The 15,282-nt window shown below is 39.5% G+C and overlaps 1 long non-coding RNA gene across 1 annotated transcript in view; it reads right to left on the bottom strand.

The window, feature by feature from the left end:
* The window catches only part of LOC132542699 (uncharacterized), a 72,005-nt gene that overhangs the window by 15,894 nt on the left and 40,829 nt on the right, over positions 1-15,282 (bottom strand). The window contains exon 2 of the long non-coding RNA XR_009553665.1: positions 14,542-14,605. This is a non-coding gene — a long non-coding RNA (uncharacterized LOC132542699). The remainder of the gene's footprint in view (positions 1-14,541; positions 14,606-15,282) is intronic.

Here is a 15,282-nt window from a genome sequence, read left to right as displayed (position 1 = left end):
ATCCTTATGTGGGTCCTTGTGCTTAGAGCCACCTGCGCTTAACCCGCTGCGCTACAGCCCGACTCCCCACAAACATTTTTTTTAAGCTACATGCTAGCTATTTGCTTGACCCTTGAGTTGAAATTGCATTGAGTCATTATGGATTTTTTCCTATCCAAGAATAAGAGAAGCTTTCCTTTGATGGTGCAGAAAGTGTGTGGAAATAAATAAAATAACACGACTGGCTAAACAACCTTTCCTTCAACATACTTGGCTTTTCCATGAGACTTTACCTCATTCATTCTCTCAGCAAGCTGAGTTTCTAAGACTACATTGATTTCAACCTCCCAACACAGGCTCTCGGACAGAAAGAAAAGAAACTGAAGACTGAGTTCTTGTTTTTAATATAGTTGGTAGCTTAGCTAAAAATATAATCAGCCGGGCCCTGATGGTGGTGGACCTCATTAAGCACACAGGTTACAATGCACAAGGACCCAAGTTCAAGCCCTGTCCCCACCTGCAAGAGGAAATCTTTGCAAGTGGTGAAACAGTACTGCAGGTCTCTCTCTCTCCCTTTCCCTCTCCCTCACTCTCTTCCTCTCTCCCTCTCCCTCTCTCAATTTCTGACTGTCTCTATCCAATTAATAAAGATAATTAAAAAGATTATAAAACATAATAAGCTTACAGGAGATCTGTGTCTGCTGCATAGAAGTTCCAGATAATGTACTTCAAACTATTCATATGTGTGAAAAATTAAAAAGTGGGGAAAGGGAAATAATTAAAAATTGCAGAAATAAAAGCTCTTTGTTTCTTATAACATAAATGAAAAGGGATACTTCTGCATTTGATTTCCTAACCACTGGTGCTTTCAAGTCTTTGCAATTTGTGAAGTTTCTATACACTGGGAGGCCATAAGACAACCATATATAGGATTCATGAGTAGCAACAGGTAGAAGGTGGTTAAGGATTTAATTGTGATGTTCTCACAGACATGACAAATCTGAACCTTCAGTCTGATGGTAGATAAAGTTTTATGTCTCTCTGCTGGACTCTGCACAGTTGCATATCAGATCAAATGACTGCATTAGCACAGGAGTGCTGAGTTGTTCCAAAGAGAAAATGAGTCAGCCAATAACTACAACTGGCCACCAGGGAAGGGAAAAAATGTGCTTTGAGCACTCAGTGAGTCACTGAACAGACAGGAGGGAATGTGTGCCAAGTGAAGCAGGATACTGTGTCAGAGCTCACACACAAGCACTGTCAGAATTCACATAGGAGAGTTCACAAGAAACAGTCAGCAATGGGTAACTGGAAATGTGGCATCTTTCCCAGTGATGCTGCACTAATACTCCCTCATTTGGAGGGTCTAGGGCTTTCCTCCAAAGAATCTATGTCCATATGACCTATGCTCACACCAGATAAACCCTAATCATTACTTTGGGTTATAAACCGTATTCCAAATAAGGTCAATTTTTCTCTGACTCATATCTTCATATAGTTGACAATGCCACCCAATAATGTTTGCTCCCTACCTAACTGAAAGAAAAAAAAGATGCACTGGATAAGTCTATAATGTAAAAGCTTGTTCAATAATCTGTGCATAATATGACTTAAGTGTTCATTTAGAAAAACAAAACTACTTATAGTAGCAGATGTGAAAACAAAATGAATGTGAAAGGGTATTGCTGCTAACATGGCATAATAAATCCTCATAAGAAGGCAAATGGGTCATGACAGAAGATGCACTTGGGGGGCAGGGCAGTAGTGCAGTGGGTTAAGCGCACATAGAGCAAAGTGCAAGGACCAGCACAAGGATCCCAGTTCAAGTCCCGGCTCCCTCACCTGCAGGGAGGCCGCCTCACAAGCAGTGAAGCAGGTCTTCAGGTGTCTATCTTTCTCTCCCCTTCTGTGTCTTCCCCTCCTCTCTGGATTGCTCTCTGTCCTATCCAACAACAACGACAGCAATAACAACAATAATGACAACAACAACGATAAACAAGGGCAACAAAAGGGAAAAAATAGTCTCCAGGAGCAGTGGATTTGTAGTGCAGGCACCAAGCCCCAGCAATAACCCTGGAGGCGAAAAAAAAAATTCACTTGATCTAAGAAAGGAGAAATACTTTTTCTTCCTACACAGAGATGAAGAAAGAATAAATTTCCACTACAGCTTTTGCACAATTCCCCTTGAATTCCACAAGTAACTTATAAAGAATGTAATGTGAATCATCATTAATTCTCCAAGTGGGGTTCTTGGGCCCCACTTTGAAAAAAATAGTTCCTTATAGTATATTGAAACACTTAAGAAGTTACATTTAAGGATAACTGTCTCCCTAAAAATAATCCTCATATTTAGGTACTTGGCTACTTTATTTTTGATATTGACAGATTTTCTGCTGAGTGAAGAAGAGAAGGGTAGTGATATACTTGCCTGAAGCCATTGTGTAACATAGATTTTATCTCATATATATGGATATATTTGGATATGTAATCTTTCAAGATGTTAGATCTTCTAATATTTTAGATGAAAATGGCAACCAATTAAAAGCTATAGACAGGGATCTGAAGGTTAGAGGAGAAAAGGTATATACTATATGAAAAAAAGAAGAAAGAAAAAGAAAAGGAAAGGAAAAAAAAGAAAAGAAAAGGGGACAATGAAGCAAATGAATCTTTTCTCATGTAAAATGCTTGCTTTGAGGATAGCACTATGCCTCAAAGGAACATCAAAACAAGTTGGGTACAAGTTTTACAATGACTATAAAAAAAACCCGCTACTTACTATAAAGATTAACTTGAGTTGCTCTTCCACTGGGATGCTTTCCATCACAGAGAGGGTCTTCTTTTTAGCATGACACTTTGACTAGCTGTTTTGCTCTGCAATGTGACATAAAGAAACTGGAAATCAGAGCATAGGCAAAACTACAGCTAAATTTGCTTGATTAAAAGAGAAAATTGAGGTAGACGGTAAAGACAGTTCATGACCCAGGTTCATACCGGGCCTCCCAACACAATGGAGAAAGCTTCAGGGCTGTAATCTCTTGCTTTTTCTCTCCCTCTGTCTCTCTGTCTGAAGAAAAGCAATCCAGAATGATAGATCCCTGGGTAAGACTGCAAAAAGTAGATGGGAGTGAAAATTTCAGTAGATATACCATGCTGAGAAGAAAAGTCTATAGGTGTGTGGGGCCTATCATATCAGATATACCAAACCTTGTGAAGAGATGTTAGCTAGTGAGAAAGCCCTCAGCTAAAGCATTCTAAAATAGATCTGAAGGACAGAAGTCTCAAATACCCTATTTATGTCACGTGGTACCAAATCTTAATCACTACCACTGCTCCAAGGTTCCAAGATAGTCTGCTACTAAGCGTGCCCTTTCTTTCTTTCTTTCTTTCTTTCTTTCTTTCTTTCTTTCTTTCTTTCTTTTCTTCCCTTTTGTTGCCCTTGTTGTTTTATTGTTGTTGTTAGTCATTGTTGTTGGATAGGACAGAGAGAAATCAAGAGAGGAGGGGAAGACAAAGATAGACACTTGGAGACCTGCTTCACGGCTTGTGGTGCAACTTCCCTGCAGGTGGGGAGCTGGGGGCTCAAACCAGGATCCTTCCGCTGGTCCTTGTGCTTCATGCCACATGCACTTAACCCTCTGTGCTACCTCCCGACTCCCTATGAATGCCTTTTCTAAGCACGAAAAGCCAGTAGATAAAAAAAAAATGTCTGACATTTATATGAATAGGAAATGGGGATAAGGGTAAGTAATTAAGGGAATGAGACTCCAGAATCTGTAGAGATTCTAGCAGAATTCTAAACTTCCCAGAAAATGTGAGACAATTACATTTATATTTCAGTATGCTAAGTAACTATAACTGATAACCAATATATATATAAAACAATAAAAGGTGTATTTGCATCTTTACATGTTCCCTCCCACTGGCTACACATATAGGCCTAGTTTTTAATGATGTTGCTCTTGGGAGTATAAAAATATTCATGGTGTTAAATGCAAGATAGTTTATTTGTACAAAATAAATGGGGAGCTGGGAAAATGAGAGATTGAGTCCATATGCAGAATAAGAAAAAAGAGGCAAGGTCCCTTCCAATAGAAGTGATAAAAGAGGATTCATGGACAAAGTGAAATATGAGCTTACTTCTAGGAATGATTATAATCAAGATAATCTACTGAAATTCAAAAACTAATGTCTGTGCCAGGCATAAATGTTCAAACAATAGCAAATGACAAAAAAAAAAAGACCAGTTGGGCATAAAAAAGGAGGAACTAGTCAAGGTCAACTTACAGAATGGACAGCAAATACCTCTGAAAAATAAGGAAAGATCTGAGGCAACCTTTGAGGACCTGACTGGATAAGGCTGGAGATGTACAAATGAGAAGTTGCACATACTGTGTGTGGTCTTGCAGATAAAACCTTACACACACTCCAGGGGTCTTATGGTCTTAGTCTCCTGAGGACACATCTGGAAAGATAATTATATATCCAGAGCCTTGCAAACAATACTCAGTTCCATCTAGGTCTCTATGGAAGATCAGAAGCTATGAGGTCTGCAATCTTAACTTCTACTGTTGAAATGACTTTCCAACACACAATCTTACAATATTTCATGCCTGAGATTCCCACAGTCTCAATGTTGTCTTAAGTAGAAAACAAAGATGATCCTCACCAGTACAGTAAGTCTGTTATGTGAGCAACAATGCCCTCTCTTCCAGTTCACATACCACAGTGGTGTGTGCTCAATACTTCTGTTGGGCCAGCAAGGGAGAAGTGTAACTAATTGTAGTTGGAAAGAACAACGATATAGTAACACCCTTTGTGAAAAGACTAGTGCTGATAATGATGTTTGGTTCTTAAGAGACAGAGTCTGGTCTCCTTATCCAGGGACTCTGCTCTGTACACTTTCATTTGTGTTTGCAGACTGTTTCTTTCCCTTTTGAGGGAATTGCCCCTGTATCAAATTCTGATTTCTGGGGACTGGAAGTTGGTGTACCTAGTAGAAAGCATAGCTGACCATGTGCTAGGACTGAGGTTCAATCCCCTAGCCATCCCTTGGAAGAATCATTCAAAGAGGCAGGCAGCTTCAGGAGTGGTAAAGTAATGCAAGGGTATTTCTCTTCCTTCTTTTTTCCACTCTACCACTTGTCCTCTACATGAAAATCAAACAAATAAACAAAAGGTTTGCCTAGAGCAATGAAATCATGCAGACATAAAGCCCCAATGAATCCATGGCAATCAGGAAGAATTAAAAAAGAACCCAATTCTGCATTTCAAGTCACCCCTCCCAACTCACAGAGGGAATTGTTTAGGTAGATTGCATGAAGCAGATTCCTTTACCAGTCCACGTCACATAAGGTCATATTCAACCTACCATGATCCCAAACCCCCACATCATAGAATGAAAGAGAAAGAAAAGATCAAATGTTAAACAGTCTTTATCAGTCTTCTACTTGGGGAAAAAAAAAAAAAAAAGATATGTTGTGGAACAGAGAGTAAGGAAACATTTGATCCGAGTAGTATTGAAGAGAGTGAAAACGGTGGGAAAGAGGAATTTGAGGAAGTCTCAGATTTATATTATCTGATTTTCTAAAAAGAGCAGGAAGAACAGGAAGAAATTTTGAGAACAATCTAAATACATTAACATCTTCACAGCTGTGCCAGGGACATAGCACAGCAGTTTCATGTGGGTCTTAGAAGTAAAAAGTCTGAGCAGGCAAATTGCTTAGTGCACTGCTTTAGCATGTCCACAAGCTGGGTTCAAGCCCTACCTCACCACACTGAAGGAAATTTCGGTGCTGTGAGATATATCTCTCTCTGGGTCAAGCAGTGAAGCTTATGGTTAAGCAAACACATTACATTATGCTAAGCACTAAGGTTCAAGTCCTTGGCTCCAATCTGCAGAAGCTTTGCAAGTGGTGAAATGGGGCTGCAGGTGTCTCTCTGTCTCTTTCCCTCTCTATCTCCTCCTCCCCTCTAAATTTCTCTCTCTATCCAATAATATACATATATATATATATATATATATATATATATATATATATATATATATATATATATATATTATAAAGATCAATCTCTCTTTCTCTTTCTCTCCCACCCTGACTTCTCTATCTACAAAACAGAAGATGCCAGATTCTATTACCTCCAAAAGTCTGAGCAAGGCTCTAGAAAAAAACTAGGGAAGATAGCATAAAGGCTATGTAAATTTCGCTCATGCCTAAAACTCTTGAAGTCCCAGGTTCAACTCTCCTGCTGGGAAATTGTGCAGATGCAGTCACATCTGCCATGTTGTGCCCTCAGGGCACTGTTGAGTCCCCGCAATAGTTGGAGTGCTTTGGTTACTCCTCCCACTTCCCATTCTCAGGAGAGTTATTATCCTACCCTGGAGTGCTATGGTTACTCCTCCCCCTTCCCATTCTTGCCAGAGCTATTCCCATAAAAGCCCTTCTTCGCACCTCACTCTCTTGCCCACCTTTCACTTCGGTGATTAGACACAGGGAAGGTTGCTGTGCTAGGCGGCCATTTTTGCTACCTCCACGCTGCCCAAACTGCTGTTCTCTCACCCAACTCTGAGGTGCCAGTGCAAATAAAGGATTGAGTTCCCTTTCTGCTCCAAAACTCCTTTTTCTGCGTCCCGCAGCCACAAGTGACACTCTCCACACCACCATATACCAGAGCAGGCATCCTTCTTCTCCTCCTTTCTTCTCTTCCTGCTCCTCTTTCTCCTCCTTTTTCTTCTTCATCATCATCTCCTTCTTCTTCTCCTCCTCCTTCTCCTTTTATACCTATCTTTCATTAAAATAAAATAAATATAAAAAGTTGGGGGGGGTGGAGTGATAGCGCAGCGGGTTAAGCACAAGTGGTGCGAAGCGCAAAAACCAGCATAAGGATCCAGGTTCCATCCCCCGGCTCCCTACCTGCAGGGGAATCACTTCACAGGCTGTGAAGCAGGTCTGCAGGTGTCTTTCTCTCCCCTTCTCTGTCTTCCCCTCCCCCTCCATTTCTCTCTGTCCTATCTAACAATGATGACATCAACAACAACAACAATAATAACTACAATAATAATTAAAAAACAAGGGCAAAAAAGTGAAGATAAATAAATAAAAAATTTTTTAAATTAATTTTTTTTAAGACTGGTTCTCTCCCAGAGGACGAGGCTTTCCTTGGACTTCCAACATTGCACCACTTCAATGTTTTGGGGGGATTTTTTGCCTCCAGGGTTATTGCTGGGGCTCATTGCATGAATCCACTGCTCCTGGAGGCTTTTTTTTCCCCTTTTGTTGCCCTAGTTGTTTTTTTATCATTGTTGTGGTTTTTGTTGTTGTTACTGATGTTGTCGTTGTTGGGTAGGACAGAGAGAAATGGAGAGAGGAGGGGAAGACAGAGAGGGGGAGAGAAAGTTAGACACTTGCAGACCTGCTTCACTGCCTGTGAAGCGCCTGTGAAGCGACTCCTCTGCAGGTGGGGAGCTGGCGGCTCGAACTGGGATCCTTACCCCTGTCCTTGGCACTTTGCACCATGTGCGCTTAACCCACTGCAGTACTGCCAATTCCTCCACTTCAGTGTTTCTTTATATCAGGCCCTATCTAACCTCATCCACCCAGTGTTCCCTTTCCTATTTCATACAGCCAGGTGTTCTGTCCAAGTTGCTCTGTACTTGCAGACGATCCAGACACATTGGGACACATCGTATTGATCATCAATTCCATCTACTAAATATTTATAAATCTCCTCCTCCTTTGACATATGGTAGGACTTCATTTCCCTCCCTTTGGAAGGTTCTGTGCTTTCCCTTGTTTTACTTTCTGCTTCTTGAAGTGTCCCTAATATTTACTTTAGCAATAACATGTGGAAAAGTGACATGTAGCATTTCTAACAGAAACTTCAAGAACCTGCAAGATTCATCATTCCCCACTACAATTTTAGTCATGTTAAAGCATGTATTCAGGTGGAACTTTCATTAGTCAGATGTCCTTGTAACTATGGACAGTAAACACTCCCTCATACACACCTATACATATCCATGTGAAAGATAAAACACGAAAATGAAATAAAACCTTATTATTCTCATCCACCAAAATTTGGCTAGTTGTTTGTTACTGCAATATAGCATGGTCTATCCAAACTGATATGCAAACATGCTATAGTAGTGGTTTTCATGAAAACAGAAACTAAAAGCACTTGATTTCCATGTATCCGTGTGTGTGTGTGTGTGTGTGTGTGTGTGTGTGTGTGTGTGTGTGTTGTTTTAGGAAGAGACTGAACTCTAAGGCAAAATAATAAGACAACACAAAAGGTAAAACATTTGTTGTACACTAAGAACTATTAAATTGTGCAAAATCCTTATTCTTTAAGTTATCTAAAATAACTCCAGTTCATTTGTACTTGATCTGTTATTCCAACTTCTTTGTTATAAATTATCCTCATTCTTTTGACACTGTTTGCCTTTGGAGTATTCTGTCCCCATCGTAATACTTTAAGAGCTATTAGGATAGGTTTCTATCCTAATATCCTTTCTAGAATTTTGAATTAGTTAGGAGAAATTAGATCTTGAGTTAGGGATTCAAGAACACCTCTGTGAGTGAAGTAAAGTGAAAATGTCACAAATTGATACTCTGAAATAATATTAAGTTCATATTTCATAATCTTTTGTGGTACATTAAAAACTCTATGACTATAATTACTGTTTTTGCACTACATCTAATTTGACTGTTTAGAAACGTTTTTCATGATGCTATATTCTTGCCCATAGTCCTTTTTTGAAGGTTAAGTTGATTGCAGTCTTTTGATTAGTATTTGTCTCTCTCAATTCTCATTTCCATGTAATTTTTTTGCCTTATTAAACAGTTATTTTATTAGTGATTTAATGTTAACAGGCGTGTAGGATAAGATAGGTACAATTCCATATAATTCTCACCACCAGAATTCTGTATCCCATCCCCTCCATTGGAAGTCTCTATTCTTTATCCCTCTAGAAGTATGGACTAAAATTCTTTTTTTTTTTTTTTTTTTTTGGCTTCCAGGATTATTGCTAGGGCTCAGTGCTGGCATTATGAATACACTGCTCCTGGTGACCATTTTTTTCTTGTTTTATTGGATGGACCAGAGAGAAACTGAGAGGAGAAGGGAGATAGCAAGGGAGAGAGAAAGACACCTGTAGACCTGCTTCACCACTCGAGAAGCACTGCAGGTGCCGGAACTTGGATCCTTTCCTGGGTACTTGTGCTTCCTCCTGTGTGCTTATAACCAAGTGCACCACCACCCAGGCCCAAGGAACAAAATACTTTATAGGGGTGTAGAAGGTGGGAGGTCTGGCTTTTGAAACTGCTTCTCCACTAAGCATGGACACTGGCAGGTAGATAACATACCCCTAGCCTGTTTCTATCTTCGCCTGGTGGGGTAATGCTCTGGGAGAGGTGAGGTGCCAGGACACATTGATGAGGTTATCTGCCCAGGGAAGTCAGGTTGGTGTGGTAGCATCAGGTGTGGTTATGGTAGCATCTGCAACTTGATGGCTGAAAGTCAGTAAGATATAAGGCAGAACAGTTTTTTTTTTTTTTTTTAAATAATCAGGAACCTAAAGGTAAGAATAGAGCAGATGTAACTAAGGGTATTCATATGGGAAGAAGGTAGGAAGTCTATTTTAGGTATATTCCAAGGGGGCTGTGACTTCAGTAGTTTTTTTTCCTGAGCCCAACAGCTAATTTTCAGGTATGCTAAAAAGTGTTGTCTAAAAAGATGTTGTCCAAGTTGAGGATAGGACCAGAAAGCTGGATTAGGGCAGATAGTAGCTCCCAAATATTTGGGAGGTTTATAAATACCATTAACTGTAGACCTTACTGATATGATCTAGGTCTCATATCTATCTATTCATATTTAGCACAGGAGCGTGTTGTAACCTCTGTATCTCTATCAGTCTGAGCTCACAGTCCATGGTCACAGCGAGGAGCCCTATCTCTACCATATGATTGGCCTTCTACTGGAAAAAATGCATATCCCAATGGAGAAATCTGTACCCCATTGAAATTGAACTGGTGAAATGATATGTTTACACCAGTAAAATGTGTATAGGCACAGCTAGAACATATCAGGTGGACTTAGAGATATTTGCTTCCAACCCTCTCACTCATCCAGCTCCACCATCAGATTATACTAAGTACATATGCAGACTGGGTCCTTGAAGACTCATGTAGCAGAACTGAATGGATGTCCTTCAGTCATAGTCAATTCATAGACAAATATATATTATGAATAATGTTCATATATATGTTCATAGTTGTTTTTTTAATTTTTATTTTTTAAATATTTATTTTATTTATTTATTCCCTTTTGTTACCCTTGTTGTTTTATTGTTGTAGTTATTATTGTTGTTGTCGTTATTGGATAGGACAGAGAGAAATGGAGAGAGGAGGGGAAGACAGAGAGGAGGAGAGAAAGATAGACACCTGCAGACCTGCTTCACCGCCTGTGAAGCGACTCCCCTGCAGGTGGGGAGCCGGGGTTCGAACCGGGATCCTTAGGCCGGTCCTTGTGCTTTGCGCCACCTGCGCTTAACCCACTGAGCTACAGCCCGACTCCCTATGTTCATAGTTTTAAGCCACTATGATGTTTGTCTTACCTGTTAGCACAGTAAAACCTTACTAATTAGTATATATTATAAGAAAGGTATTAGTGAGGTTAATAGGCTTCCCTTTGTCATTCCTTCTTTTTCTTCTACCCCCATTCTCAAGTGTGTGTGTGTGTGTGTGTGTGTGTGTGTGTGTGTGTGTGTGTGTGTGTGTAACAAGTGCCTGATGGCTGCTCAGTTTCACCCTCTGGGCCACTTCTTCATTCAGATAGAGAGATGGAGAAATAATGAGACTACAGCACTTACTTCCTCCATTGCCAAAACACACATTGTGGTGTCAGATCTTGAACCTTGGCTGCACTCATAGCAATGTAGTCGCCTAAACTGTCTTTTTAGACTGATATAATTCATTTTCAAAGGGTCTGCGCCTTTACATTTCACTTTAGATATAGCTGATAATAGTGGGGGGGCAGCTGAGAGGCTTAACAAAGGAGATTTGACACTGTGAACTGCTTAACTTTGGCAAATATGAAACACTCTCCCACAACATTTTTTCCTCTATAGCTCTTTCCATATGAAGCAATTTTCAATTTTCTCCCTCACATGCCACTTAAAATTTTATTAACCAACTTGGACTCAAAAAAAGACTAGCTGCAATAATTTGAAATACATTATTTATATCCATGAGTTTATTATAACACTAAAGAAAGAAAGTCAAAAATATACTCATTAGTCACCACTGAGATAGCTTTGGCACTGGCTCTTTACGGGAAACTAAAGAGAAAAATTAAATGCTTAGCGATTTCAATATGATCCATGTGAACTGATTTTCAGTAAATAAATAAATAAATAAATAATAGGCTGGTTAATGTGGGAAAATTCTTTACAAACAAATTCTAGGCAATTGGGGTTGAATGAATGAAGATAGCATTCCACGATTCATATTACCACTAACAAAATAATGATTTAATGGAGGTGATCATATCTTATGAAGGAAGTAGGGAAGTGAAAGACAGTCACTGGATGGTTTCATTCATATGTAGAACATAGGGAATTGAAATACATGGTCTTGGGGAGAAAAAAAAAGAAGCTGAAATACCCAAACTGTTTCTAAGACTTTGGGGAGAACTATGGTCATTATCTTTTTTTTTCAGGGGGGTGGGGGGGAATGGTACAGTTTGGAACAATGCCACTGTAATCTTATAAATTTATAAACCATCATTCTATCTCTAATTAAAATAAGGCAAAATAATGATATATGGTTTTGGTAAATGGTTAACAACAGATCTTAAAACATTTTGGTGAATAATTGATAAATAGAAACAGAGTCCCAGATTATTTTTATTTGGATGAGTGACATTAGTTTTTTATCGGAGTAGTGTTCCAGGTATCTCTCCTTCTCTCTCTTGCTCTCTCTCTCTTACTCTCATTCTCTCTCTCTCTCTATTCATATCTCTTACTATATAAAAGGAAGAAAGTTTGGACATAGGAAAAACGGAGTCATGCAAGCACCAAGTCAGAATGTAATGTGACTTTTCACTGAAAGGCCCAATATCTCCCTTCTATTCATGTCTCTAAGTTGGATGATCAGACAATATGCATAAATCTGCTTACCTTTTTAAATATGCAAAAAATTTATTAGGTCAGAATAAATACAGTTATATATTTTTTAATTTACAAATATCTTTGAACCAAAATTTCTACTGTCTGTTTCATAATCATGTAAGTTTACTGAGAGTCTGTTCAGTGAATAGTTGTGTGAGATCCTTGCCTAACCCCATATAATTAGATATCTGCAAGATGAATGTTCCTACAGAAGTTATCTAAGCCAAGATTCAATTACTTAAGAACGATTAAACAAAACTAAAGACTTGTGACTTATTTCCCCCTTTATCTAGTATGAAATGCCAAAATAAAGAAATTACATTTTTTTACTACTTTCCAGATTGTGATATGGGTAAATTGTTGACCCCATTACACATGTTTAAGAATTTTTTAATATGAGTGAGTGGGGAAAAAAAAATGGATGGTAGAAGGGACTAGAACAGAGGAAAATATAGCTGGAAGGTTAAGTGGTTGCCAGATGGTGAAGACACTAGTACATCACAATTTATACATATATATTTTTTTTCTTCTTTCCAGAATACTACTCAGCTCTGATTTATGGAAATGCTGGGGGTTGAAGCTGAGCTTTTTTTTTTTTAATTCTTTGTTTATAAAAAGGAAACATTGACTAAACGATAGGATAAGAGGAGTACAACTTCACACAATTCCCACCACCAGAACTCTGTATCCCATCCCATCCCATCCCCCGATAACTTTCTTATTCTTTAACCCTCGGAGAGTATGGACCCACGGTCCCTGTGGGATACAGAAGGTTGAAGGTCTGGCTTCTGTAATTGCTTCCCCAATGAACATGGGCATTGACAGGTCGATCCATACTCCCAACCTGTCTTTCTCTTTCCCTAGTGGGGTCATCATTTTACCCATATCACAATCTGGAAAGTAGTGACAAAAATGTAACTTCTTTATTTTGGCATTTCATACTAGATAAAGGGGGAAAATGCATCACAAGTCTTTAGTTTGGTTTAATCGTTCTTAAGTAATTGAATCTTGGCTTAGATAACTTCTGTAGGAACATTCATCTAGCGGAGCTCCAGGACACATTGGTGGGGTTGTCTGTCCAGGGAAGTGTGGTTGGCATCATGCTAGCATCTAGAACCTGGTGGTTGACAAGAGAGTTAACATACAAAGCCAAAAAAATTGTTGACCAATCATGGACCTAAAGGCTGGAATAGTGCAGGCAAAGAGTTGGGGGTGGGGGGTCTCTGTTTTGTAGATAGCTAGTAGGTATATTTTAGTTATATTCAGAAGGGCTTGTGGCTATACTAGTATTTTGTTTTGTTTTTTGCTTGAGCCTGAAATCTGATATGCAGGTGGATCCAAGTTATTGTCTGTGGAGATGATGTCATGGCTGGCAGAAGGACAAGAAACCTGGATTAGGGAAGAGAGTAGCTCCCAAATATGGGAAAGGTGTATAAATATTGTTGATTGTAAACCCCACTGATTTGATATGATCTGGGGCCCTTATTCAGCTTAGGAGCCTAAGTGACCTCTGCATCCCTGTAGATCTGAGCTCACATTCTGTGGTCATAAGTAGGAATGTTTTAAGCTGCCCCAATATCAGGACCAAATAAATCCCTCTCTCCATTGTTACTGGTCATCTCTATCAGGAACAACACAATAGACCGCTTTGTGGGCCCCCACAGGACCTTGCCCTCAACTTGGATCAACAATGGTAGAGAATGTTCCATCCTCAGAAGAGAGGCTGGACAATATACTCTATGCTACACCTGAGGAAGAAGCTGAGCCTTTTTTTGCCTCAAGCATAAAAGTCTTTTTGTATTTCCATGATGCTATCTCCCCAACCCTACAAATGAACTTTGATTGGTGGGTCATTGGGATTTCTGGAAAGGTTTAAATAGGGACTAGCATCAAATCAGCACTTTTGAGAAGATTGCTTTGGTAACTATTGTAAATGGAAGAGGAATGGTACTGTGATTATAATCATTGTAATGTCTACAGTCCTGCCAGGTCCCAGAAAACAACTATTAAAGAAGTAAAGCAGTTACATGTTACTGTATGCTTGAAATGTATTATTTCTGTTAAAATTTGACTTTTAATTCTAGATTTGTCTAAAATTATTAGCATATTAAATATCAAGTATAAGACTGGGGAGATAGCAAGAAGGACTTTCAGGAGCCAGGTGATGGCTCACCTGGTTGAGAGCATACATTACAGTGTATAAGGACCCAGGTTCAAGCCCCTGATCCCCACCTACAGGGTGTGGGAGAAAGCTTCATAAGCAGTGAAGCAGTGGTGTAGGTATCTCCTTCTCTCTCCTTCTCTGTCTTCCCTCCCCCTCTCAATTTCTCTCTGTCTCTATACAAAAATAAAATAATAATAATAAATAAGAGGAAAAAAATAGACTTTCATACCTTAATGTAAAAGTACACAACAGTGTTCAGTGACTTCATAATTGTAGCAAGCAAGCAGAAAGACCTAAAAAAAGAAGACACTTATTTAATAGGTACCAAAAAGTACTTAATCAAATAGTTTCTGCTTAGACCTAAATACACTTCTCACCTCATTCCTGTTTCACTTTCCTCAATCACTCCAAGGCTAACCTTGTCAAACCAGGTAAGGACTACAAAAAAGACTGGTGTACTTTAGTGATGGCTCTTTTGGCCACTACCGGGCCACCTCATCTTCTAGGGCTCTAGTCAGGGAGTCCTAAGATTTCCACATAAACATAATGGGCTTAGACCTCTAGCAGATTCCTCTCCCCACTGTCACTGGTAATCTCCAACAGCATAGTGGAACCTCTTGTGGGTCTCTACAGGACCTTGCTCTCAGTGTAGGTCAACTTGGTGGGGACTGCCCATTCTCTGAAGGGAGGATGGTTGGCATATTCTGCCACTCAAGGAAGTACAGAATATTCCTAACTATGACTACGGAATGCGAGTTCAGACCTGCAGGGATCTAGAGGTTGCACAGGCTCCTGCACTGAATATAGGCCCCAGATAAATCTATGGGGTTTATAGTTTAAAATGTTTATAGACTTTTCCCATAATTGGGAGCTATTCTCTTCCCAGCTTTCTAGTCCTATTTCTAACTCTGACATTATCTCCCCAGACAGTGCTTTGGCCCACCTGCAAGTTAGCTGTTGGGTTCCAGCA

Source organism: Erinaceus europaeus, chromosome 13 (assembly GCF_950295315.1).
Source record: "Erinaceus europaeus chromosome 13, mEriEur2.1, whole genome shotgun sequence".
Classification (NCBI taxonomy): domain Eukaryota; kingdom Metazoa; phylum Chordata; class Mammalia; order Eulipotyphla; family Erinaceidae; genus Erinaceus; species Erinaceus europaeus.
Note: the sequence above shows the minus strand (reverse complement) of the source record. Positions and strands in the feature narration are given on the sequence as shown.